This window comes from Grampus griseus, assembly GCF_964374135.1.
Source record: "Grampus griseus genome assembly, chromosome: 20".
NCBI lineage: Eukaryota > Metazoa > Chordata > Mammalia > Artiodactyla > Delphinidae > Grampus > Grampus griseus.
Window position 1 is genome coordinate 19,352,302 of NC_139014.1, and position 24,223 is coordinate 19,376,524.

The window sequence follows — 24,223 nt, forward strand, 5'->3', positions numbered from 1 at the left end:
CGCCCTCCAGGGAGCAAACCCGGGGCAATTATTGATGGGTCAGCGATGGACTTCTGACCTCAGCCTGGGAGGGACTGGACCCGAAACGCGGACCTCAGCCCGGGCGAAGGGAGGTGGGCGGGCCGCAGAGGGGGATGCCAATCAACAAGACCACAACAGTTGGGCCAGCAGACCCCACCCAAACAAAGCAGCATGTGCTCGCGGCCCGCGGACCCGGCCAGGGAGCCAAGCGGCAAAGCCGCCCCCGCTCTGCGAAGAGGGGCTGCGCGCGGCGCCGGCCCCACAGAGCGCGCTGAGAGGGTTCCGGGCCTCTCCAGGGCGGCCGCGGAGTGAGGGGGGGCGGCGAGGGACCACGGGGCTCGCGAGCGCGCGCCGGGCGGAACCAGGAAGCGGCGCGCGCTGGCGCGGGGCGCGCTCGAGGCTGCGGACGACGCGCGCGGCCGGGCCTCCGCGCGCGAGCGGCGCGCGCGCCCCCGTGGGCCCGGGCGAGAGGAGAGTCGGCGGCCGGAGCCGTCACCCCGGGCTGGACCGAGCGCAGGAAACTAAGCGCGGCGGTCCGGCCGAGGGAGGGAGCGAGCAAGCGAGCGGGCGGGCGAGCCAGAGAGCGGACGGGAGGCAGCCGCTGGCGCCCGAGGGGCCAAGCGAGGTAGGAGCTGCGGGGCCAGCCCGGAGCTCGGGGCCCGCGGAGGGAGGCCGGGGAGCCGGCCCGGGCGGGGCCCCGCGCCCCGGCCGCCCAGACGCCCGGCAGGGCCGCGCTGCGCCGCCGCCATCGCTCCCTGGGCCGGGAGGACGGGCGCGGGGACCGCGCCGCTGGGTGAGGGGGGCCACGGGGGGCGAAGGCTGGGGGCGGGCGAGGGGCGTCGTGCGGAGGCTGCGGCGGGCCGGAAGGGGTAGAGGGCAGAGACCGTGCGTGCGCGTGTGTCGGGGTGGGCTGCCGTCGGCCCCCTCACACCTTCGTGTTGCAGTTCGGAATAGCGCCCGCCGGCTCCTCGCTTTTCTCCCTTTTTCAAAGGGAGAAAAGGGTATCTGCGACTCCTAGGGGTGGGATGAGACCTGTGGTGCCCGGTGGGGTGGGGGGTTTTAGCCAGGCTTCAAGGAACAGCGCCTTATAAGGAGTCCAGACAACAAATACGAACGTTTCGATCAGGCTCGGGGGTGCAGAATCCCTCATCAGGGACCCGCCAGGCCCCGGCTTGTGCGTGTGGCTGTGGACGCAGTGCGTTCTTTTTTTCTAGCCAGGGATAAAGAGTTAAAAAGTGCTCCTGGTGTTGGGGGTAGATACGCAGCGTCGGAAGGGGAGTCGTTGTGTCACCAAAGCTGGTCTGAGGCTAAAGGAATCTGGCAAGATGGTCAGGCAGATCAAAGAGGAAAGAACTTGTGTGGAGCAAGAGGCGTTTGCAGACACTTGTAGCCAGCAGTGATGGAAAAGGCGAGGGAGAAAAACAAGCGCCAGCTTTTAGGAAGAGGAGCTTAATGAGAACCACAAGAATTTTAAGGGCAAAAAGAGATAGCGATCCTCTCTTTCCCAAAGAGCCATGCCAGATCTTTTTCTTCTCGACCCCTCTGATCCTGTCATTGTATGTGATACCGTCGTATCAAATAAATAGTGCTCAAAGTGGGTCGTAGAATGTTAAGAGCTGGAAAGGACCGCGGCGGTAATGCTCCATTCTTTTATTGTACAAATGAGGAAACTGAGGCCAGATAGGTGGAGCGATTGGCCTGCTCCATTCACGCAGCTGTTTAGTACTTCAGAAACTGAAATGTCGGTCTGAAGACTCTCAGATTAGTGCTCTTCCCGAAGCACAGAGAAGCAGTAGACATTTGCCTAAACACAGTTCCATAAATTGTCTCTGGAATGTCCTCGGGGAATGCCCCTTGAAAGGGCTAGTGTGTCACCAAATTATTAAACTGAGCTTAGGTCCTTTTTTCAGTCTTCAAATGGTGTTTATCATCCGCTTGTATCTTAGGTTTCCAAAGGGCTTGGATAGCCGCCTGGGCCATAATAAGCTTTCAGCTGTTGAGTATACTATCTCAATTTTGTTATCGTTCAATTAAGATAATAATTGAACGAATTATTCCTCAACACTTTTCTGTTATTGTTTATTTGTTTATATTATGTTGGTTACATTGTTTATATTCATTGGCTGTAGTTCTTAGAAGAGGATGTATTTTATTTAGTGTGCCAGTCATTTTTTTCTAATTTCGTAACACTAGGAACATTAGATCAGTTCTGATGATATCAAATGGTGGAATTCTATTGATTGACTTTATTTCAAGGCTTTGGGTTTTTTTTTGTTTGTTTTGGTACCAATTTCCATCTCTTGGAAGATCACAGTTAGAATTGATATTGTAAATGGGAGAAGGGGGCTGCAGATTTTAAGAAAATTTATTATGTGACGGTTTGCGATGTCTGTTGGTCTAACCAAAACAGCACCACACCTTTGGTCAGGTAAGTGTTATCTAGTAGATTACTTGTTTTCTGTAGCCGTTGGAAGATGAAAATTTCAAGCATCTGGTTGAGACACAGGGAAGGAATGGAGAGATCTTTTTTTAAAAAGCAAAACATCAGAAAAAAACGCAAGAGTTGATTTCTATCACAAGCAGTTTGGTTATTGCATAACTTGGAGCTAAACTGCACAGAATCTTTGCTGTATACCCAACTAAATAAATTATCCCCCCCTTCTCACTGGTCAGGATTCACATTTTTGCCCACAGGCTATTAGTATGGATTGTGTTAAGAAATTTAAGGTGTCTGTGTTTCTTAAATGGATACTTCATGATATATATGATGGAAGGGGGAAAAAGTGTTATCCTTGTTTGGAGTGTTACAACATGTATATTTTGGTCAGCACTTCCTATTGTGCCCCAACTTCTCGTTTCATCTTCATTTTCTTGCTCTCAATTGATTTTTTAAAAAATTTTATTTACATATGCAAAAACCACATCAGGACTAGTAAAAAGCATCACTTGTTGCTCTTTGGGTACTTACGTCCATTTGTTTCAAGTTATATTGTTAAAATTATTTGTTATTTGTTAAAATTATTTCAAATTATATTGAAATCATTCGTGATTTGTGTTAAGTATATGTTTATAAATGCGCTTGTGGTGGTTCATTTGGCTTATTTTTGTGTAGGTAATACAGGTAGGTCTTATTATAAAAGCAAGGTGTTCTAAACAGGTAAATAATATGCTCAAGATTAGATTGCAGGTTAAAGGTAGAATCAGAGGAAGCTTAACTCTTCTGGTGCCCTACAAACATGTATGTATCTCATGAACTATTCACAGATTTCTGGACTACCAGTGACACATATTTCCTCCCTTCTATCAGAGTGTAGATGACCACATTATGCCTACAAAAGGAAGCAGAAAACCTTCTGTTTTTTCTTAATGTGTTTTGAGCCTTTGAAACTTATTCTTTTAAAAAGTTATGACATTCCTAGGTTACTGAGCTCTTCAGAAGAATATCCTTTTACTGCATATGATAAAGTGTCAGAATACCTTGACTCTGGCACTTCTTAATAAAAATAATGTTTAAAAGTTTGTTCGAAAGTATCACTGTCCCCAGTTTTGTGTGGTGTTTAAAGGAAAAGATTTTTCTTTAAATCTGAGCTTTGTTAATAGAACAGTTCTAAAATCAGAAGTATTTTTTTCCTCTGCAGTGTTGGAAACACAACAGTTTTATGCTTATTTCTAGGAATAAGAAAGTCAAATTTAACAATCTAGTTTCCATTGATTAGACAGTTTCTTGTACACTTCAATTGTGAGCATCACAGTGATTAAATTTTTTAATTGCCTTCTGTTAATTGTCATGTCCTTATTTTAAGTAGCCTGTTTACATTGGATGTTTTCTTATTAGTGATGATCCTTTTACCATTAAAAAACCTAAGCCAGTTTGGAGAGGACTTCACATATCTAAATGTGTTCTATTTTTACTAATCAAAGAGAGGAGTAATTTACACGTGTTCAACTTTTAGTTGAAGGAGACCCTCACTTTTGGTGATTTCAGGGTTTTAGATGACGTTTTATTGCTTTTGTTAGTTTGGTCACACCCGTGGCTTCCTTGGAAGGTATCTTTGAAGTTTGGTTTCCTTTTTTTAAAAATGGTAATATTGGGGTGGGGGTGCTTCCTGTTTGTATTTTCAAAATTAGGTCCACATGTTAACCTTCTCGTGGTGTCACATTTTTATCTTAAACATATAAAGACGAGCATCAGATGCCATGTGGTTTGTCTTTGACCCATTGTACTGCTCCATGACAGCTCTACCGAGTACCCAGTCGGAAAGGCAAGACATCCCAAATCTTCCCAGCTCCCTTCAAGGTTTAGCTGCCTTGGAAGGAATCTTAACTACCACGACAAAGGTGCAATTAACAGAAAAATGGGGCTGCTGCTTTCTGTTTTCCTCCCGGGTACCTAGAAAATGCACAGCACTGGGACTTACCTGGTGGTGCGGTGGTTAAGAATCCGCCTGCCAATGCAGGGGACACGGTTTCGAGCCCTGGTCTGGGAAGGATCCCACATGCCGCGGAGCAACTAAGCCCGTGCACCACAGCTACTGAGCCTGCACTCTAGAGCCCTCATGCCATAACTACTGAAGTCCGTGCGCCTAGAGCCCGTGCGCCTAGAGCCCGTGCTCCGCAACAAGAGAAGCCATGGCAATGAGAAGCCCACGCACTGCAACGAAGAGTAGCCTCTGCTCGCCGCAACTAGAGAAAGCCCACACACAGCAACGAAGACCTAACACAGCCAAAAATAAATAAATAAAATAAATAATATAAATAAATAATATTTTTTAAAAAAATGCATAGCACTAAGATAGAGCGAAAACGTGTTACGTGTAGCTTGGAATGTCAGTGCCTTCAAGAGGGGTTGCCATAGGTTTATAAGATATAGCATCTATTTAGCAGTGACTATAGCCGTTTTTCTGACCTCACCTAAAAGGCACACAGAATATCATGGAGGAGTCAAATAAGCACAAGGAGAGATTCAGGGTATGGTGGTGGTAGAACTTTGGAGGAATCACCCTCAGCCATGAAACTCTTCCTAGACCCTCCTGGATAATTTTTACGTGGTAGGTCCCTTTTAATACAAACGTTGGGGTGAGAGTTATTTGGAGGCTTGCAGAGAAGAATATCCTTGAAAGGAGTACGGATAGTATTGTTTCAGTGATTGAAGCAAGTGACCTTTTCCTAGCCTTCAGCTAACTTTATTCTACAAGTGTAGTGACTAAATAGACCCCTAATTAAATTGGCATTCAAACATGTTTGCAGTGTAGGGGCAGTTTCTCTCTTGTAAATTTTCTTTTGGATCACATCACTAAAGGCAATACTGCATTAGCATGTTGCATAGTTTGCAAAGGAGGTTAATGCGTAGAGTATCTTGACCTCCCATCCCTCCCCCCCCCCCACCCCATAGTCAAGAAAGGAGAAGTTATATGTCATATACTGGATATTTTCTTCATTGAGTTTATTTATAATAATTACCTCCATTTCTCATGTATTGTAGTACTATTAAGATGAAAAATACATATATTGATTGATAAAGAACATTTATCTTTTGGAAGCTAGCTTGCAAAAGCTAACAGTCATTCTCCATTTGTTCCTCCATTGCCTTTGGCACGCTGATTAACTCTTTAAAAAATTCGTTTCCAGATTTCTGTTATGAAGAGAAATATCTCCATATTCTATTCACTGCTAGTTTTTTGAGGTGCTTATGCTGACTCATTTTTTAATTATACTAAGATATAGAGTATGGTTTGAGAGCAGTAATGAGATTCTCAGAAGATATGAAAACTTCCCTTTCTGACTAGTTAGAGAAAGATTGGGGAAGACAAGGGGAAATACATCAATGAGCCAATCAATTATTGTTATTTGTTGGGATTAATTTGGTGACTAATATTTTCAACGCCCATCAGGCTAGTAAAAGTGGCTTTGGCTTTACCCTGCAATGATAACAGGACAAACTCAAGTTTTCTCTAATACTGCTTGTTTTTCCTAGTAGGGGATTTTTTTTGCATATGGGAAATCAAGCCAAAGCTACCAGTAACGGTCACATCCATGATTTGTATAAAAAACTATTTACCACCCTGGGCTATAGCTGTACTTACCGTAAGCTCATCTGGGAAGGTGTACTAATTATTTATATAATAATTATTATGCCATCTTTAAAAAAGTGATCAGAAAACTAATTTAAAAATACTTCAAATTATGCCCCAAACCTAAAAGTAGAAAGAGAATGAAAATAATACCTAACATCATTCACTTACAGTGTGCCAAGCAGACACTGTTATAAGCTCTTGCCATGTTTTAACTCATGATCCTCAGAGGGGTGGGTATTATCCTCAGTTGAAAGATGAAGAAGTGGCCAAAGAGAAGTTAAGTAATTTGTCCGAGGTCACATTGCTGCTAATGGCAGGGCTGGATCCAGACCCAGGCGGAGCTGATTCCAGAGGCTGCATTGCTACCCACTGCACTGCGAAGGAGAGCAGGCAACTGCAACTTCGCAGTGAGACATTTGATTTCTTTAGGGCTTATAGTTCTTTATTTGTGTTCCAAAATGAGCTCTTGTGTTTTTTTAATAGAAATTTTTTAATGTATATTTGGAAATTTTTTGAAGTTTATGATGGTGATGATAGGTGTTTTCCCAACTTATATATTCCTGACAGAAATTATATTAAAACAGAGAAAGTCTTAATTTAAAATTTTTTTAAATTTTATTTTTAAAATTATTTTATTATTTTTGGCTGTGTTGGGTCTTCATTGCTGCGCACGGGCTTTCTCTAGTTGCGGCAAGTGAGAGCTACTCTGTTGCGGTGCGCAGGCTTCTCGTTGCGGTGGCTTCTCTTGTTGCGGAGCATGGGCTCTAGGCGCGCAGGCTTCAGTAGTTGTGGCATGCAGGCTCAGTAGTTGTGGCTCGTGGGCTCTAGAGCTCAGGCTCAGTAGTTGTGGCGCATGGGCTTAGTTGCTCCGCGGCATGTGGGATCTTCCCGGACCAGGGCTGGAACCCGTGTCCCTTGCATTGACAGGCAGATTCTTAACCACTGTGCCACCCGGGAAGTCCTGAGAAAGTTTTAATTTTAACTATAAGTTGTCCTTTGTTGTCCTACCAGCGTTACCATGTACATCACAGGAGAAGGGCTTTAAGCTGTCTCTTTGCCTTCTATTTATAAACAAAAGGATCTTCTTTGCCAGTGTGGTTTGAGACCTGCATGTTTGTTGACTGAGAATGCAGGTATCCAGCACATTTTATTTACAACTTTATTTTGAAGGGGTTTATGGTCCTGTTCTTGTTTTAAAGCTAGTAATTGTGATTTTTGAGCTAGAAGGACTTAAGAATTTTAATTTGGGGGGATAATTTTTAAGGCAGCTGAATTTATTGTGTGTTTAGAGCCGTGGAAAGACCATTAGAAACTAGTCTCAGAAATGTATTCCTTTTCATATCTGATGCTTGTTTTCTATCAGCGCTTTTCTTAGAGGTGGATTGTGACGTTAAGTCTTGGAGACAGAATTCACAACCCTAAAGTGCAGTGATTTGAATTTGAGAGATCAAGTCAGGGATGAAAAAACCTTCAATTTCCTGAGCAGAGAGTATGAACTTGCTCAAATAAACAGAGGATGTTAGCTTCCAGGGTTGTCAAACTGTCACCTTTGACCAGGGTTGAATTTTCTTTGAATGTTGACAAAAGTTACAATGTCAGTGGAAAAAGCTTAATGTGAAGTATCTATAACTCAGAATTTCCTTATGTTTGTGTCACTGAGATCCTATAATTAAAGGTGTTTTTTTTTTTTTTTTTTTTTAAATATATGTCTGATGAGTTTAAAAAGCCTTCAGTGGGAGTTTCCAGCCTTTAGGTGAGAGTCAATGAGAAAGTTTGTGAAAAAATATTTTGTATTGTCTAAAATTCAGAGCCTATAGCTGGCAGTAGATCGCTATGTTTTTGTAAAGAGTGGGATTTTTAAAAATCCAAACCTGGGGAAATGTTTTAAATAAACTATATTTTAAAATATCACTGTAGAGAAAGAAAGAAGAAGAAAGAAAGAAAGAAAAACTGTTCAGCACTTAATCTGTTAAAGTACTAAAAATTGGGATTTATGAGCTTCGTAATAGAGCATTCTACAGTATATTCATTACTGGTTTAAGCTAGGTAAAATATTCTCTCAGAAATAATGCTAATTCTATTTTTCCTTTTGTTTCATGTTGGTAAAAATCTTTTGGTCCTCTTTTAGGCTTGAAAAAAGTAGCAAACTATGTGTCTACAGAAATATATAGCTCTTTACAAAATGAAACAGTCACTTCAGCCTGTGGATTTATGTTTTTAGGATTTGTGATCTGTTTCTGGTAGAAAGTAAGAAAGAATGATAGCGAGAAATGGACTTTGTAGAGTCTTATTCCAAAAGGTATGGAAGGTCTAATACACAGGGATGCAGTGCAAATATTCCTCGTTCTTTTGTTGTTAATTTTTCAATTGTGTAACAGTATTTGGAGACCCTGAATGTGGGCATATTTTAAAGATGAGTTTTTCTTGAAGTGAATTTAAATATCAAGTAAAAATACTAAATGCACTGTAATGTGTATAGAGATTGGCCTTACTCCTTAACCATGGAAGGTATCAAAACAAAATAGAAAATATTTGGCTTCCTGAATGGTATGGCTGCAGTGAACATGCTGAGTTGGTCATGAAGCATAATCCTTTTCTTTTGCAATACCAGAGCAAAACACATAATTTTAAAGGAATGGGTCCTTAGGATAACTTATTACCTTAAGCGCACATTTGAAATTTTGTTCCAGAAAAGTGACGTCAAAATGTATGGTTTTGAATTTTTACTATCCAAGTGTGAGAGGTCTAGTTGGGACAGAACTGAACATTACATTCCAATTATATTGGTAAATTTGAACAGGACAAATATAAAAGCAGTAGCTTTTATGAAGTAACTCATAAAAGAAATGTATATGTACATATAGGCATTAAGAATAGGCATTAAAAAAAGACTTCTTCTGGGTTGTGGGATTTTGGATGTATGTATACACTTCCTAGTGTATTCCCATTTTTCTGTAATAAATAGGTAATAATGAATAGGAAATACTTCTGTAATCAAGAAAAAAGTTATTTTTGATGAATGGGTAAAGAAAATGTGAGAGAGATCACATGGAATATTATTCAGCCATAAAAAGAAGGAAATCCATTGTGACAACGTGGATGAACCTTGAGGGCCTTATGCTAAGTGAAATAAGTCAGACGGAAAAAGACAATACTGTACGACCTCACTCACATGTGGAATCTAAAAAAACCCAACTCCTAGAAACTGAGCAGATTGGTGGTTTCCAGGGGAGGACAGTGGGGAAATGGATGAGGCTGGTTAAATGGTACAGATTTCCAGTTATTAAGATGAATAAGTTCGGGGGATGTAATTTACAGCATGGTGACTATAGTTAACAATACTATTGATATATTTTATATTTTAAGTTGCTAAGAGATAGATCTTTAAAGTTCTCACCAAATGCCAGTTTTAACTGTGTGAGTTGATGGATGTGTTAACTAACCTTATTGAGGTAATCATTTCACAATATATACTTATATCAAATCATTACATCTGCATCTTAAACTTATACAATGTTGAATGTCAACTATATCTCAATAAAGCTGGGGGAAAAGTTATTTTTTAAATGGCTTTTGTATATTGATTTATCTCAGAATGAGAAACCTGTTTTTGTTTTCAGTTAGTGTTTCCTTTTTAGGAGCAGAAAAACAAGTAGTTTGTGATGTTTATGTTAAATATTTGGCATGACATACTATTTTGGTATGATTATATGACATCTTTTTTTGATGAATGGTATTAAAATCATTTAAATTGTGTTTAATGTTTTCAGAGTTAAAATAACTTGAGGACTGAGTTATTTCCTATATTTGGTGGAATGTTTCATATTTTTATATATAAGCTGATGGAGAATTATACTGTTTATAAATATAATAAATAAATTATATTATTTTACTTGTGTATGTGCTCTGCTAGGTTACCATTCATTTCATATTGAAGGTGTTTGTTTTTATTCAACTTCTGAAAAAAAAATGGTCTCATTTAACTTCTTGCAACCCTGAACATTGTTATTTCAATATATTTTCTGCATTTGCTTTATTTATTTATTTATTTTTGGCTGCGTTGGGTCTTCGTGCTGCGTGTGGGCTTCCTCTAGTTGCCGCGAGCGGGGGCTACCCTTCATTGTGGTGCACAGGCTTCTCATTGCTGTGGCTTCTCCTGTTACAGAGCATGGGCTCTAGGCGCGCAGGCTTCAGTAGTTGTGGCATGCAGACTCAGTAGTTGTGGCGCATGGGCTTAGTTGTTCTGCGGCATGTGCGATCTTCCCAGACCAGGGATCAAACCCGTATCCCCTGCATTGGCAAGTGGATTCTTAACCACTGAGCCACCAGGGAAGTCCCTCCACATTTGCTTTTATACTGCTTTCTTGCTCATGATGATACCTACAAAGGTTGCTAGGTTTATAGATTTCTTTTTCTTGTAATTCCATTAGTCATGCTTAATGACTTCTCTGTGTTTATTATGACATTCATTTGGGAATATCTGGTAAAGTAAATCTCTGGTGAAAGACACTTTCTTTTGGGTATATGTCATTGCTAATACAAGAGACTGTGTTTTGCCTTAATTAAATTCAAATTAAATAGTTTCTTTGTAACTAAATCTAGTTTTAAAAGCACTTTAACATTTTAAGGAGTTTAAGGAAGAAAAATGAAAATAAATTACAAGTTGATGCTTTAGGAGAATTGTGGTACATAGCTCTGTAGGTCTTATTACTTTGCAACAAATAAAATTACAATCTTAAAAAAATATGTATTTTTGAGCCCAGCAGAACACCTACATATTTTATGTAAAACTCAACTCAGCAAAAATCTACCTTAACTTCGATTGTGCCTTGTAATTTATTGTAATGGAATTTCCTATAACAGAATTTTATTTTAAGTCAGTTTTGGGAATACTGAAACATAAAAGAGATCATATAGTACCTTTTGGTGTTTTTTAATCCTAAATCCATAAGTAGTTCATTCCAATTCATGAAGATAATAATAATTATTATTATTATTTTATTTATTTATTTTTTAAATAGAAGTTTTTATTTTATCTTTTTGGCCGAGCAGCATGTGGAATCTTAGTTCCCTGACCAGGGATTGAACCCACGCCCCCTGCAGTGGAAGCTCAGAGTCTTAACCATTGGACCACCAAGGAAGTCTGATGATTATTATTTTTTGAAGATAATTATTTTTGTGTATTAAAGATAAAACTATAAACGTATATTGCCCAATATGCCTTCATAAATAAATCCTGTTGATTTTATTCTTTTTTGCTTATCACTTCTTACCTCCTCTGCCTCCTGAAAATGTGATAATCTCATTTAATCCAAAATTATGTTTTCCTTTGGTTTCAGTTCATTTATAGTTGCTGATTTTCCCTGTAATCTCTTTTATCACTGTGATATTATTGTGACCAGTTAGAATAATCCCCTTCTTCCCTTATGTATCTGAATCATCTTCACCAAACCATGAGATATTTTAGAAATTATATAAACTGGGACCTCAAATTTAGCATTATATATTTCACAATATGGCATCAGTAAATTATAGAATATTTTAAAATTAATATGTGAAATGATTTATTGCTTTCTTCATTTAGAACTAGTTACTTGATAGTGTTCTATCTAGCCTTTATTTGTTTTTGAGAACTTGGCTGTCCTCACAAAGGTAAGTCTTTTTCTAAGTCCATAAATCTTAAAATTATCTCAGTAAAGGAGCTCAAATGTATGTAAGATTCAAATGACTGTAAAGAATGATTACTTCTCTTAAAAGTTAACATTATAATTTTGTTTGAAGCTCTCTAATTCGCTTTTTGTTTCTTAGCTGCTAGAGGGCTTTTGGGGATTGTGAGCGTGTGTGTGTGTGTCTGTGTGTGTGTGTGTGTGTGTGTGTGTGTTTAAAAATACTTCCAAAGTGAGTAAAGAAATTTATTCCAAAATTTTACGGTAATTGGGCTACCAATCAAGGTAAGACTTAGTAAATGCTAAGTAAATATTTACTGCTAATGCGCAGAGAGCTAATTAGCTAGTGAGCTAATACGTTTTTTAAGGCAGTTAGACAACAACTTGACCCATTAAATTATATACACCAGTGGTTCTTAACCATTTGTGGACTAAGAGACCTTTTGAGGCACTAATGAAACCATTGACTCTCTTCCCAGTAAGATATGCATACACATAAAAATCTGCATACATTTCAAGAGGTTCGTGGACTCAGGTTACAAACCTCTACTGTAAACAACCATCTCTCTGTTAACACAGATAATGGAGATGAGGGAGTATGGAGAAGAAATAACAAATAATCCAAATGTACTGTTAAAACGAACCTCTTATTTTGTTATCTGGGGACTCAGAAGGGGCTTGTTTCCCCAGGGAACTAATAAATACCAATTTACTTCAACATTCTTAAGGTGTGTATTCCATTGTATAACCCTACTGTAATTTAGTTAATCCATTAATAATTGATAGTTGTTTCCAGTTTTTTACTTCTGTAAATAACACGGTAGTACAGATCCTTAGGCTGAGTGGGGTTTTTTCCCATTTACCAGACCATCTCCTTAATATTAAGTTGTAGAAGTGGAGTTGCTGAGTCATTTGCATAGATAGTGCCAAACTGCCCTCCAAAAAGCCTATCCCAGTCTGCATGCCCACCAATAACTAGTGCATGAAGGGAATGGTCATTTTCCCACATCTGCCATTACTAAGTGTTGACAACCTTTCTCTCTCTGCTAGTCTCTCATATTTGTTTGTGTTTCTTTGATTTCTAGCAGTGCTTCACAAGTTCGCTGGCCATTTTGTTTCCTCTTTGTGATTTGCCTCTTTATATAATTGGCCTGTTTTTTTAATTACATATGCTTGAGTTTTCCTCAGAGATCTTTCTGTCTTACATATTACAAGTAATTTTCTCCGTTTTTTTTTTTGACTTGCAACTTAGTATACTATTTTTTTGCAGTACAAAAATGTTAAATTCTTATGTAATCTAATTTAATAATCTTTTTTTCTCTGATCTGGCTATTAAGACATACTTACAAAAATCATACCGACCATAGATTATAAAATTTTCATTTGTATTTTCTTTTAGAATATTTTATGGTTCTATTTTTTTTTCATTGTCTCTCAATCCATCTAGAATCTGTTACTGTGTAAGAAGTGAGGTGGGAATGTAGCTTTATTAGTTTTCCTGAAAATAACAATATTATTTATTGATCACTCACTCACTGTGTGCCAGCACTGAGCTAAATGTTTCACAGGTATTAACAGTTTCAACCTAAATCAATTTCAAGTGGCTCGCCAGTTATCCAGAAAAAATCCACCACTTTCCACCAGCTCCCTCTTTTCCCCATTGATAGGAAAATCGATCTTAATGTATACCAAGTCCTCATATATGTTCAGATCTGCTTCTTGTCTGTCCTTTTCCATAGATCAGTATGGCTCTGAATACACCACATTGTTTATTTGGATCACTAAAATTTTTTCAGAGAATAAATCAGAGAGGTCAGAATTCACATGGACTTCCTTTGAAATACGCACTGGGATAGGATCTTAATATGACTCAAAATGAATTTCACATTCTTTGAACAGATGGTGGATAATCACGGGTAGTTACATTAAAGAATCACTAGATTTAATCTTCTTAAACATACCTTTCTATAGAGATTATGTGACAGAATAGTAATTTTTAAAAACAATAAGCTGTACGCTTTCAACTCAAATAGTGTAATTTCATTCTGACATTTCAGTAAGTGTAGTAAAACTATATATTTTAAGTTTTTTAATTTAAAAGCTTAGAATTGCTTTCAATATTTTTTCTTCTAAGCAAAGCATAGAAGGAAAGTTACAATTGTTACAGATAAGACACATATGAACTAGAATACTGTAAGAGTTATATAGGAACATGTGAAATATTTATGTTATAGACAAGCAGCTTGTCCAGTATAAATATAAATGTAATTTTCTAGAAGTAACCTTTAAAAAAGGTAAAAAGAAACAGGTGAAATCAATTTGAATATTTTCTTTAACCCAGTATATGCAAAGTATTACCATTTCAACATGTAATCAATATATAAACTTCGGAAACATTTTACATTCCTTTTTTGCTGCTGAGTCTTCAGAATCTGGTGTGTGTTTTACGTACACAGCATATCTCAATTTAGATGCAAAATTTTTACCAGAAATACATGAAGTGTTCAGTTTTCATAAAACTTTTAGTTGATAAAGTAGATTCACATACCCAGGTTGTTCCAAACGTACTTGAAAGTTTTCCAATAACCAAATTGAGCATCAATTTTAAGTTTACATTTAAGTTGATTAAAATGAAATAAAAATTTAGTTTCTCAGTCACACTAGCCACATTTCAAGTGCCCAGTAATAGCACATGTGGCTTATAGCTATCCTATTGGACAGTGCAGTTACAGGGCTTCTAAAGAAGTAAAATAAAATACAGGCTGTCTCGTACTTTTAACATCTAGTTTACATATAGCTCAAATTCAGGTAGGATCTCTTGCCCTCTGGGAACTGCTCTACAAGGGATCAGAAGCTTTTCTTACGTGAAAGAAGATGATACCCCTAAAGCTTCCCACCAGACCCCACTCCCAAAATGCACACAGATGTACACAGACTCCTCTTTTTTTTTGGAAACTGCTGCACTGAGGCCGGTTGAAGCATTATCCACATCCTTGGAGGCCCTTTCTTTCGTTGGGAGTAGGAGAGCTGTTAGTGCTTTGTAGGAGCTGGGATGGGCAGGAGTAGAGGGATTACTTTGTTACTAATGGTATCCCTGACTAGACATTCTAACTTCTTTTCCTTCAGAAACAAAATTATAAAGGGTCATTAGGTTTTGTAGGATTGTAGATCAACTGGGGTTTGGGGGCTTATGTAGGAATTTTTCATCTCTTTATAACTTTGTTTCTGTGGGACAGTGTTTTGTGTCCCAAACAACAAATATGCAAATGCATTTTGGATTATGATTCCATTTGTAAGGTGACCAGGAAGAAGGTGTGGGGAAGAGGTTGGCAGTTGCCTTATTACAGAAGGTGCAGGCGTCTGAGTGTTGAACTTTGATGCATCAGCCTAAATTGTCTCTTGTCACCTATACGACCTTGCTTACTCCTCTGGAACTAAAACAACCCATAGTGTTTTAGGTATACCTGAACTATCAAAACTGCTTTTAGGCAGAGTTTTTTGTTACTTTGGGTTTTTTTTTGGGGGTGGTGTATGTTGTTTTTGAAACTGAGTTTGCCTGTAAAAGAATCATATTCGTCTTTTGGTCTTAGCTACTATTCATTTTCATGTTGTACATAAAGTTGATGCTTGAAATTTGAGATCTAGTTACAGATGAAATTTTTCCTTTCAAAAGAGATTTCCCCCCTAATGTTAGTTTAACCTTAGGAGATACTTTACGGAGGGGAGTAATATTTAGTTATCATCGTGGGGCGATGGTAACTCCACCTTTATGTGGAAGACTGAACCAACAGCTTCAGAAGGCCAACTCAACCCTCTGATCGTCAGGCCTTCCTACTTAGTTTATCTTTTTTTTTTAAAATTTATTTATTTGTCTGTGCTGGGTCTTAGTTGCGGCATACAAGATCTTCGTTGCTGCATGCGTGATATTTTTAGTTGCAGCATGCAGGCTCCTTTAGTTGTGGCATGTGGGATCTTTAGTTGCGGCATGGGGGATCTAGTTCCCTGACCAGGGATCGAACCTGGGCCCCCTGCATTGGGAGCGCGGAGTCTTAATCATTGGACCACCATAAACTACTTAGTTTATCTTAAATGTCTTTTTAGATCCCTGGTTCTAGAAGGAACCTTTGAAGAAATGGATAGAACTTCTGTGCTGCTTTGAATATTGGCAGACTCTAAGCTAAATGCAGTTGGGTTTTTAATGTTAAATAAAGCACTTAGTAGCTTTTACTCCCAGGTAGCCTTTAGGAGCCCCTTTATTTTATTTAATTAATTAATTAATTTATTTATTTGTGGTATGTGGGCCTCTCACTGTTGTGGCCTCTCCCGTTGCGGAGCACAGGCTCCGGACGCGCAGGCTCAGCGGCCATGGCTCACGGGCCCAGCCGCTCTGCGGCATGTGGGATCTTCCCGGACCAGGGCACGAACCTGTGTCCCCTGCATCGGAAGGCGGACTCTCAACCACTGCGCCACCAGGGAAGCCCCGCCCCTTTATTTTAATATGGTGTCCAAAGTAGGTTAATTGTAACTTAACACATCCTGGTATAGTTTACTGATTGTAAATTACTCCTCAATAAAATTGAGAATTATTTCCATAAAGGAAAAGTTCCTTTTTTCTCAAATATAATATGACAGCCTATTTTAGAATATTTAAAATATTTCCTTAAAGGTGAAAATTTAAGAGCGTATATAAAAACCGTTGTGCTCCAAGGGGAAATCTGACTCTTTTGTCTTAAAATTCATTATATTCATTACATTAAACAAAAGATTGTTGTGTTGAGTTGAGAAACAGTCAAGTATTTCAAAATATTTTTGTTATACCTAGGTTTTCACTGTGATGTATTTATTTTAGTAGAATTTGACATATATTTTATTCCATGGGAAAAAGAAGAAACTAAACATTTGCAAGCCATCTGCCACCTTGTGCTGCTATGCATTGGTGGGGAGAAACCTGAGTCCTATTATAAATTTTAAACTCTGTGCTCTATATTTTTAGTACCTTGTGGAAATTGAATCTGCAAATCGTCTCTGAGAGATAAATGATTTGATTTGATTGTGACAAGCATGAAAGTTATCCTCTCTATAAAACTATGTCTCCTGGGAAAAAGCTGGGCTAATACCGCACTGAAATGACCTTAACGGTGGAATCCTTGATTAGACCCGCATTGTTTTGCACGTACTATAGCTCCATAAAGATGATCGACGTCCATCAGGGATGAACAGATGTCCTGGCTTTATCAGAAATTGCTTTCACATTGCCAAGCCTTTCACAAAAGCCAGTCATCACCCTTGTTAGTCTGATTTTGTTGAGATGCTTTTAAAACTTTTTTCCAAATATTGGTTTGAATGCACAGACTTTGCTGTTTACTTGTAAGATTCTATGTTAGTCAGGTATGGTGTCCTTCTCCCCTAACAGGGAAAAAAAAAAAATTAAAAGCAAAAATAGTATAGCATAGTCTGTATTTACTTAAACTTTAAAGTATTTCATATCAGGTACTAGCATCTAAGTTCCATAAAAGGCACATCTGTTTTGTTCACTGCTATATCCTCAGGAGCTAGAACAGAACCAGGCATATAACAGGTCCTCAACAAGTATTTGTTAAATAAATACGTATAGTTTCTATGAGTGGGTCGATGCACTTACTTTTGTTTATGGCAGGAAGATCCTCATCTCTGATAATAAAGATTGGTTGATGTTGAAGGTACCTTAATTCCATCTGTTCCCCTTTGATCTCAACATAGAGGGTGTCTCCAGAGACCACTTCAACCCTCAGTAGGGCTGAAAGTCTATCTTTTACTGTGGAAGAAAGAAAAGAGAGGGGAAAACCAATTCTCTTTATTTCATTTGGATTTTGGAGTTAAGGATGGAAGAAATTTGAGTTTACTAGGCAGGAACTGGCCTTTTTTCCCCATTTAAAAAAATTGTGTTTGTGTTACCATTTTAACCATTTTAAAGTGTACAGTTCGGTGACATTACTTAATGTCATCCCACATTGAAATGGTACCTGTTAAACAGTAACCCCCCATCCCCACTCTCCCCCAGACTCTGGTTACCACCATTCTACTTTCTCTCTATGTAAGTGTGACTACTCTAGGTACTTCATATAAGTGGAATCATATAATATTTGGCCCTTTGTTTCTGGCTTATTCTTTTTTAAAAAATTTTATTATTATTTATTTTATTTATTTATCTTTGGCTGCGTTGGGTCTTTGTTGCTGCGCTCGGGCTTTCTCTAGTTGCGGCGAGTGGGGACCACTCCTCGTTGCGGTCGCAGGTCTCTCATTGCAGTGGCCTCTCCTGTTGCAACTCTAGGCGCCCAGGCTTCAGGAGTTGTGGCTCACGTCTCCGGAGCAGAGGCTCAGTAGCTGTGGCGCACAGGCCCAGCTGGCTGCTCTGCGGCAGACGGACACTCAACTGCTGCGCCACCAGGGAAGCCCTTTTTTTTTTTTTAATATGACCCCTTTGCTTGGAGACTTGGCAATTTTTCTTTCCCCCATTTTTTTAAGTTTTTCCTTTTGTACCTAGATCTAGCAAGTGATGCATACACAGTAAGTGTCCAAAGACAAGTTAATTCAGCAGCTTGTTGCATGCCACTAGGGGGTTATTAAAGCTTTGAAAATGTGATTCCTAATCTGTATGTCTGTAGGCTTATCTCCTCCAAGTCTTGCTGATAAACCTGCACTGACAATAATATCAGAGATTAGTCTTTCTCCATGTTTCATAAAGCAAATTGTTCTCCTTCTTATAGCCTGATTATGAACTGGAAAATTACTGGCACGTTGTTGTAATTGTTTATACAGGCATGAAGACAAACTACACAAGGACAATAGCTACATGAAAGGTTTTGATTGCAGCTTCATTAGGAAATTACATGCTCCTACTCATTTCTTTTCTCTCTTTTTCTATTCTCATTATATCTTCCTCCCTCCCTCTCTCCATCCCTTTCCTTCCCTTCTAGTCTGTCATCCCTCCTTCCATCTCTTTCTTCCTTTCTTTTTTCTTTCTTTTTCATTCTCATTTTCCTGAGTAGTTGCTACAGAGACAACCTGAACCTAGGGTCCAAATATAATTAAAATAATTGTAGCTCTCTATCAGTCTACTTGGAGGGATGGGGAAAAAGAGAGTATGAGAACTAAATATTTTTTTTTAAAGATTGGAAACTAACTTGTTGAGGAAAAAGAAATATGCTGGGAGATCTAATTGGTAAAGAAGCAAAGAGGAAGAGAGAGGGAGCATCTTGAAGGATGCTTTAAAAAGTAACCTGTGCAATTGAAATTTCAAGCAGAATCGTAATCCATGGACTATTTTAGGTCTATTGAACATAGGGTTGGTTCACTATTTTAGGACTATTGAACATAGGGTTGGTTCTCCCACTGTATCCCCTGCTGATTTGCACTGGGCAGATCATTTCTGCCTTCCCTGATTCCATTTCTCAACCTGTAAAATGGAAGGTCAACAATTAGATTCAGAATCACAAGACTTTGAGCCAAAGCCATGAGAACATGAAAGGTACTTTTTTTTTTTTTTTGCCATACGCGGGCCTCTCACTGTTGTGGCCTCTCCCGTTGCGGAGCACAGGCTCCGGACGCGCAGGCTCAGCGGCCATGGCTCACGGGCGCGGCCGCTCCGCGGCATGTGGGATCTTCCCAGACTGGGGCACGAACCCGTGTCCCCTGCATGGGCAGGCAGACTCTCAACCACTGCGCCACCAGGGAAGCCCCACGAAAGGTACTTTTTAAATTCAGTTTTTTTGATGTCTACAAATGCAGGTGTTAGTATGCCAGAGACAGAAGTTTGGGGGGGTTTTTTTGTAAATTTTTTTTTAACATCTTTATTGGAGTATAATTGCTTTACAATGTTGTGTTAGTTTCTGCTGTATAACAAAGTGAATCAGCTATATGCACACGTATATCCCCATATCCCCTCCCTCTTGTGTCTCCCTCCCACCCTCCTTATCCCTCCCACCCTTTTAGGTGGTCGCAAAGCACCGAGCTGATCTCCCTGTGCTATGTGGCTGCTTCCCACTAGCTATCTATTTTACATTTGGTAGTGTACATATGTCAGTGCTACTCTCTCACTTCATCCCAGCTTACCTTTCCCCCTCCCCGTGTCCTCAAGTCCATTCTCTATGTCTGTGTCTTTATTCCTGTCCTGCCCCTAGGTTCATCAGAACCTTTTTTTTTTTTTTTTAGATTCCATATACATGTGTTAGCATACGGTATTTGTCTTTCTCTTTCTGACTTACTTCATTCTGTATGACAGACTCTAGGTCCATCCACCTCACTACAAATAACGCAATTTCATTTCTTTTTATGGCTGAGTAATATTCCATTGTATATATGTGCCACATCTTCTTTATCCATTCATCTGTTGATGGACACTTAGGTTGCTTCCATGTCCTGGCTATTGTAAATAGTGCTGCAATGAACATTGTGGTACATGACTCTTTCTGAATTATGGTTTTCTCAGGGTATATGCCCAGTAGTGGGATTGCTGGGTCATATGGTAGTTCTATTTTTAGTTTTTTAAGGAACCTCCATACTGTTCTCCATAGTGGCTGTATCAATTTACATTCCCACCAACAGTGCAAGAGGGTTCCCTTTTCTCCACACCTTCTCCAGCATTTATTGTTTGCAGATTTTTTTGGTGATGCCATTCTGACTGGTGTGAGGTGATATCTCATTGTAGTTTTGATTTGTATTTCTCTAATGATTAGTGTTGTTGAGCATCCTTTCATGTGTTTGTTGGCAGTCTGTATATCTTCTTTGGAGAAATGTCTATTTAGTTGTTCTGCCCATTTTTGGATTGGGTTGTGTGTTTTTTTGATATTGAGCTGCATGAACTGCTTGTATATTTTGGAGATTAATCTTTTGTCAGTTGCTTCGTTTGCAAATATTTTCTCCCATTCTGAGGGTTGTCTTTTGAGACAGAAGTACTGACAATGAAAAATTATCCAAAGCCAAGATTGGCTCCTGTTGGAGAGGTGGAAATGGTTGTGATGGAATTCAAGTAACCTCAGGACCCTGGGATTTCTGAATTTCAGAACATTAGGAGAATCTTCCAGTCCTTCCTGCTTAAATATGAATGGACGTAGATTGCCATTACTGCCTTGCCCCACTTCTCCTAGATTTAGATCACCGGTATTTATAAAGCTTACCAGTCGCGAATAGATTCTTGCATTTCCCATTCCTTGCCATAGGGTCCTCTTTCAGTTCCATATGCTTTTATTGGCACTTACTTTGATTTTCTTTCCAGCAGCAGCTGCTAATTAGTGACAGCTTTCGAGTGAGCAGCTTGTCATTTTTGGCAGGGGTAGGGGCCATCCATAGCAATTCAAGGCTATATTTTCATTTGCTAAATTTACTTTGCTACATGGAAATACATCTTGAATTAAAAAATAGTCTGTAGTCAGAGGTGGTTATATTTGCTGAAATATCTTCCTGAGTTGGCATTTGGTCCTGTAGTTGAAGAACTCTCAGGAGATAAAACATAGGTTCAGTGTCTGTCAGACCGATGCAATTAGTCCTGAGTCATCCTTCTAACGTTAACCAACATTCTGGATGTAGAAACTCATCGTCTTGTTTTGGCACAATAGTAAATCACTCTGGATTGTATTTGGTAGTATGCATGGTAACCGAAGGAGTGAATTGTTGGTAGACGTTGTGCTTCCGGTTTATACTCAACTTCTTTCTTGAGACATAATTAAGGGAAAGAAAGAGTTTAGTTTGCATAAAGATGCTTTCTTTGGAATTTCAGCTCATATCAGCATCATCACATGTCATGTAATTCTCCTCTTTGAAATTGCTGCAAGGCCCTTTCTCACCTTCTGAGGTGGCCCACACTCTGTCTGTGGCGTGTGTTTCTCCCAAGGCCACTCTCGCCTTCTGAGATGGCCCATACTCTGTCTGTGGAGTATGTTTCTCTCTAAATAAATCCATTTCTTACCTATCACTTTGTCTCTCACTGAATTCTTTCTACAATGAGACATCAAGAACCTGAGCTTCGGGCTTCCCTGGTGGTGCAGCGGTTGAGAGCCCGCCTGCTGATGCAGAGGACACGGGTTCGTGCCCCGGTCCGGGAAGATCCCACCTGCCGCAGAGCGGCTGAGCCCGTGAGCCATGGCCGCTGGGCCTGCACATCCGGAGCGTGTGCTCCGCAACGGGAGAGGCCACAACAGTGAGAGGCCTGCTTACTGCAAAAAAAAAAAAAAAAAAAAAAAAAAAAGAACCTGAGCTTCATTAAGCCCTGAAACCAGGTGTGTGATCTCAGTTGGAAGACTGTGGGTTTTGGCCAGGTTCAAGTCTCGGCTGTGTGGGTTCAGGTCCCAATCTGAGGTGCACGGTTTCAGAAAGTTTGGTGACACTGTTGTCTGCTGTAATGCCAAAAAGTAGGAAACATACCTCATAAACATGATAAAAAAAAAAAAAGAAATTGCTGCAAGGAGGTTGTCAGCTCTGTTTTACAAACTTGTCATGATGTTTACGGAGTGGTACAGCTTGCAATTTGTATTTACCTTGATTAGCACCAATGATGAGTCAAAACCTCCGTCACAGTTTCTATAAAGTGTGATTCAGTACCATTATTCCTGTAATAAGGATTCAAGTTAATGATCTCCGCAGTGTTAAAAATAACATCTTGAAGGAAATAACTGACCTACCATTCATTTCCCCCAATTTAGGTTCTTTTTGCAACATGGAGGTCTACCAAAATTATATTTAATTTAACACACAGTTATTGACTAGCTACCATGTACCTATGCCAAGGAAATCAAAATGAATGAGACATGGTTCCTTCCCTGGTATAAGTTCTAGTCTAGTAGTTGAGCAGCAGCTAAATCAGAAATGCTTTGGTTCTTACACCCAGAATGGAGGATAAATTCTAATTCTAGAGAGGTAAAGAATTCCATCTTTTTAAAAACTGGATGATCAAGATGATAAAAGACATAGGATACAGGTATTGTGTTGATGTGGTTTTTTTAGCTAAATGTTTTAAAGATTGTATGAGGCACATTTCATAGGAGCACGGAATTGCCAGGTGTCCCTGCCCCAGATTTCCCCAAGACATATTGGACAACACTTAAATTCAGACGTCGTCTTCCCCATCAGAGTACCTCTCAGGGGCATGGCTTGGTAAACCCAAATGATCTCCTAACAGTCAACCAATATTTAATGGGCACTGTGCACAGTAACGTAGTTATTTCTACATTTGTCATATTAGTGTTAGTTATCACAGGAAGTTATCATTTACATCTCTCTAGCTTTATAATCACATCAGCATCAGGTAACTTGATGTTAGTTATTGGTATCATGTGAACAGTTATCAAGATAACTGACTTCAGTATCTTTTACTATCCTATCTTACCCACTAGAATAGTTCACAAGTTGTTTTCACATTTGTATTAGTGATATTGTCCCTTTAATGAGAAATGTTTTCTGCCAGCAGAAAACCTGAGTTTAGAATGATCTCTGATAAATACTGGTGATAGATAATAATGTATCTAATGGAAACCCAATAAGGAATTTGGGAACAAATATAACAAACTAACCACTCCCTTCTCATAGGAAGTGTCACTGTGTTAATTCAGAACACAAGTGGTCAGGATCTAGGTTTGGGCCTCACTGGAAAACCACCGACCCCCAGAATGATTCTCGTTTTTCTCCTCCCACTCCCTTTTATAATCTAAAGCTTTTAGCTGATTTCTGATTGATTGAGAAGAGTGAAGGTGAATCACCAAACCCCTAATATGGCTTCCTTTGGTTGTGTTTGAAGGTTTGTCATCTTGATGTGCTCTGACCTTTAGGGAAGGATGTCCCATTTAAAACATTTTTGGATTGTCAAATAATTTTTGGTATCAGTGAGTTGCACTTTGTTCATTTACTTTGTAGCTTTTATTATAAAGCAGTCTTACAACCACAGGTATCATGGTCAGGAAAAACTCATTTGGTTAGGTGAGGTTTTTAATAAAGCACGGGGGTTGAGAGTATGAGTGCTGGAAATGGGCAGCCTGGTGCTAATCCCAGCTCCTTCACTTACTTGCCACAGGACTTTGGGCAAGTTTTCTAACTCTTAAGCCTGCTTCCTCTTATATAGAATGGGGATAATAATCCTACTGCCTCATAGAGTTGTCATGGGGATTAAATGAGGGTACATATAACATGCAGGCAACAGTCCATGACGTAGTAAGAGTTCCTTGAATGTTTATTGTTACTACTGTGACTATTGTTACTATTACTACTGCTGCTAGTACTCCCTTTTTCTCCTTTCCCATGCTAATTCCTTTGCTGTCATTTAACATTTGGTGATTAAGTGTAGGAAAGGCTTAGAAATTTAATAGTTTGTTTTATTTCCAACATGAAACAGTTTCTGGTGTGGGTAGCAGTAGTTAATTTAGCATATATAACAAACTACTAAGTTTTTCCTTGAAACCCAAACTGCCTTCATTTCAAAGGAGGTATTCTCAGAGT

General features: G+C 39.4%; 1 protein-coding gene across 1 annotated transcript in view; it reads left to right on the forward strand.

Annotated features, from left to right (window-relative positions):
- The first annotated feature begins 480 nt into the window (after positions 1-480).
- LOC309837836 (signal transducer and activator of transcription 5B) overlaps positions 481-24,223 on the forward strand; it is a 62,553-nt gene continuing 38,810 nt past the window's right edge. Inside the window, exon 1 of the mRNA XM_082678716.1 lies at positions 481-646. The gene's annotated coding sequence lies outside the window, so the exon portion shown is untranslated. The remainder of the gene's footprint in view (positions 647-24,223) is intronic.